This window comes from Pseudophryne corroboree, chromosome 5 (genome assembly GCF_028390025.1).
Source record: "Pseudophryne corroboree isolate aPseCor3 chromosome 5, aPseCor3.hap2, whole genome shotgun sequence".
Lineage (NCBI taxonomy): Eukaryota > Metazoa > Chordata > Amphibia > Anura > Myobatrachidae > Pseudophryne > Pseudophryne corroboree.
Genome location: NC_086448.1, coordinates 738,421,123 through 738,425,354, shown reverse-complemented (window position 1 = coordinate 738,425,354; position 4,232 = coordinate 738,421,123). Strand labels below are relative to the sequence as shown.

General features: G+C 38.4%; 2 pseudogenes; one reads left to right on the top strand and one right to left on the bottom strand.

Annotated features, from left to right (window-relative positions):
* Positions 1-2,597: 2,597 nt before the first annotated feature.
* LOC134929769 (5S ribosomal RNA) lies at positions 2,598-2,718 on the bottom strand (annotated as a pseudogene).
* A 1,185-nt stretch (positions 2,719-3,903) lies between these two features.
* On the top strand, positions 3,904-4,024 carry LOC134929907 (5S ribosomal RNA; annotated as a pseudogene).
* The last annotated feature ends 208 nt before the right edge of the window (positions 4,025-4,232 follow it).

Genomic DNA, 4,232 nt, shown 5'->3' with positions numbered 1-4,232 from the left:
AATTGACCCTTGTTCTTGAGCCTGAGTAATGATCTTAGAATAGACTGACATGTAGTTGCCCAAAGGGTTCAAAAGTATCCTTTTGTAGCAGTCAGTGGATTCCAGTTGTCGTAGTGCTTCTTTAATGTAATCCGTTTTAGGCCAAATCACAATGTTACCCCCTTTGTCCGAGGGCTTTATTATGACATCCTGCCATGTTTGTATCTCCCTCATGGCCTGTCTTTCTTGATACGTCATGTTTGAATGGCGGGAATGTTTCTTATTGGTATGAATTAGATCAAATTCTTTTGCAACCAGTTTCTGAAATACCTGAACTTCTGGGCATATATGTTCAGGTGGAAAATATGTAGATTTCTTCTTGATAGCAGGTCTGGTAGGAGGTCTGTGGTCCATATGATTTGACGCATATTGGTCTTGTTCTAATTCAGTGGTTCTCAAACTCGGTCCTCAGGACCCCACACAGTGCATGTTTTGCCGGTAACCCAGCAAGTGCACAGGTGCATTAATTACTCACTGAAACATTTTAAAAGGTCCACAGGTGGAGCTAATTATTTCACTTGTGATTCTGTGAGGAGACCTGCAAAACATGCACTGTGTGGGGTCCTGAGGACCGAGTTTGAGAACCTGTGTTCTAATTCATATAGTGCAGCCAGTGCCTCTTCCTCCATTGCTTGAAGATCTGAGGTTGCGGATTCCTCTGTCTCAGAGGTTGCGGATTCCTCTGTCTCAGAGGTTTCTCCCCTTGTTGTAATGGAAGTTGTTTTATCACTATAAAGTTTTGTCAATAATAATTTCCTTCCAAATAGTTTCAAGTCCTTTTCCCATCTGAACCTTTCAAAATGCCCTGTGGGAGAGAATGTCAAGCCTTTACTCAGTATGGATTTCTGTGCATCTTTGAGTATGTGTTCGGAAAGATTGATAATTTTGAGTTTATTATCATGTTGTTTATTTTCCACGTTAGTCAGCAAACTGGTAGTTGTCATCTCCTCTGTGTGTTTCGGGTCAGAGGGGGTGAGAAATCCCATTGTTGTTGTCTTCTTCTTCCCCTTCCGCCCTCTCCTCGTCTTCCTCCTCTTTGTCTTCCTCGTGTCCTCCCAGTTCGGGGGTCCCCTAAAAAAGAGGAAGTAGAGGGGGAGGGATTGTATTGATTATTGCTTGCTTGTCCTCTGGAACTCAGATGTTATTCGGGTATGTAGTCAGCAGTGTCTTCTGTTCCCGACGTTTCTGCCTCTGAGGATGAATATTCACCTGTATATTTAGTTGTATTTCTTTTCCAGGTAGACCTTTGCCATTTAAAAACTTTTCCAGAAGCAAAGTCCTTTTTATCCCTGGCGTATTTGGTTCGTTTCCGGTCAATAATAGATTGTTCATATGCCTGTAATTCTTGTTTGTTATGTTCAAAGCACTTCTGGAATTGTAAGTCCTTTTCCCAAGTTTCTAATTTTTTACCTAGGTCTTCCAGATCACGCTCGCATTCCTCCAGTATCAGGTTATTATGTTTAGTTAGAATGTTCATAAGATCACTGGAACATTTGAGGAGAGTGTTTTCCCATTCCTTCTTTAAGTTCTCACTCGCTAGATCGAATGCCGGAAAAATTCTTGGACGAAGGCCTCTAGGAGATATTTTATTTTTAATATAATTTTCTAAAGTTGTAAGGTCCCAGGTGGTCCTAATTTGTTTTCGTAACAGCACGTTTAGTTTGTGAAAGTCAGATTCCCAACTGATATGGGGTTCATTATCAGTTATTTCACTTGGGAAGATATCATCTAAATTATCCTTATTTTTGCGTCTTGAACTCAGCTCTTGTTTAAGATTAAAACTCATATTTTATGAGAGAACTCCAGAAAAAAAGAGAGAAAATAAGGAACAGAGATTCCTAAAGGAGGAATATCCGTTACCTTTATATTACCGTGCAGGTATTTCCGAGAAGACTGGAGACCAGTCACAAATGCAGATAATTGGAAAACAAGAAATTGGAAACCGCACTGGTATAGTAGGTGTATATGTATAATGATAATTATCTGTATTGACTGATAATTAAATTTAAGGTTCAAATCCTCATTTTGGGAAGCAGATACATAAGGTAACGCACTCCTTATTTTTATGTATCAGAAAGCTGCCCATCAGCGGTGCTCCCCCGAGTCAGTTATTCTCAATGTAAACATAGAAAAAAAGAAAAAAAGAAGACTCTTATTGGGAAGCACTCATATACAGATAATGTTCTATGACTGGATGTCACAATAGCTAACTAAAATGAAATACTTTAATAATTCTCATTAAAATTAATTATTGAGGAGTTCAATGAGCGCCAATATTTGTTAAATAGTGACATTGCGAAAATATAGAAAGTAATATATAAATTGCAAGGTGCAAATACCTAATATAGGCCGAGATGGGTATGTCTGTGATTTTGTGGACAAACACACTCCAACTGTAGGATGACCTGTGGTCAAAAAAGTTGCTCATTCAGTGTATATATATATATGACCATCATTTGAAAACTGCTATATATCCCAAATGGGAATTGGATCCTAGCAGGTGGTTGAATCATAGGTCGTAAGACAATGCTCTATATTAGTGACAAGTGGGTGGCAAATATTTGCAGTACCAGGGTGTTCCTTGGTGGTCTCCCATCCAAGTACTTAAACCGGCCCTCCACTGCTTGGCTTCCAAGATCAGATGAGATTGGGCATCTCCAGTGGGGTATGACCGCAGACCTTATGCTCACCCTTGTCACACTGTGTCCTAATTGGGCACAGATAAGAGCCAATTTGCGTTATTATGTGAACCACAGGTATCGAAACAGCTGATTTGATGTGAAAATAAGATATAAAAAAAAATTTCACAGATGGTAACGTATAACACAAAATTCAGAAACCCATCTAAATTTTCACGGTTTAAGCAGTCGCAGTACAAGTAGAAAAAACATCTATGCTGCACAGTTATTTCATATAAATATCAGGTAATAATACAGGTTGAGTATCCCATATCCAAATATTCCGAAATACGGAATATTCCGAAATACGGACTTTTTTGAGTGAGAGTGAGATAGTGAAACCTTTGTTTTTTGATGGCTCAATGTACGCAAACTTTGTTTAATACACAAAGTTATTAAATATATTGTATTAAATGACCTTCAGGCTGTGTATATAAGGTGTATATGAAACATAAATGAATTGTGTGAATGTACACATATTTTGTTTAATGCACAAAGTTATAAAAAATATTGGCTAAAACTACCTTCAGGCTGTGTGTATATGGTGTATATGAAACATAACAGCATTCTGTGTTTAGATTTAGGTCCCATCACCATGATATCTCCTTATGGTATGCAATTATTCCAAAATACGGAAAAATCCGATATCCAAAATACCTCTGGTCCCAAGCATTTTGGATAAGGGAGACTCAACCTGTATTTTTAAATTATAATATTCTTTTGACTGTGCAGAGAGGGAAACCTCCAAATTTGGTCTCCATAACACAAATGGATGTATGAGAATACACTATGGATTGTGCAAAAAATAACATAAGCAGTGAAACCTTCAGCTCTAATGCCCCGTCATAAATTATTTTCAAGCAATAGGAAAATAATAAACAGATTATATTCCGTATGATATATATATATCATCAGCTGGTGTTAAGAAAAATATGGATTTCTGCAGTGCAAAAAGAGAAGGCGTTTGTGTGTTTGACAGGGTCCAAAAATTAGTAGATGTATCTTCATCCGCTGTTTTGATAGAAATATGGACCACACTGTTATACGTTACCATCTGTGAAAAAAAAATTTGATATCTTATTTTCACATCAAATCAGCTGTTTCGATACCTGTGGTTCACATAATAGCGCAAATCGGCTCTTATCTGTGCCCAATTAGGACACAGTGTGACAAGGGTGAGCATAAGGTCTGCGGTCATACCCCGCTGGAGATGCCCAATCTCATCTGATCTTGGAAGCCAAGCAGTGGAGGGCCGGTTTAAGTACTTGGATGGGAGACCACCAAGGAACACCCTGGTACTGCAAATATTTGCCACCCACTTGTCACTAATATAGAGCATTGTCTTACATCTCGGTTATGACCTATGATTCAACCACCTGCTAGGATCCAATTCCCATTTGGGATATATAGCAGTTTTCAAATGATGGTCATATATATATACACTGAATGAGCAACTTTTTTGACCACAGGTCGTCCTACAGTTGGAGTGTGTTTGTCCACAAAATCACAGACATA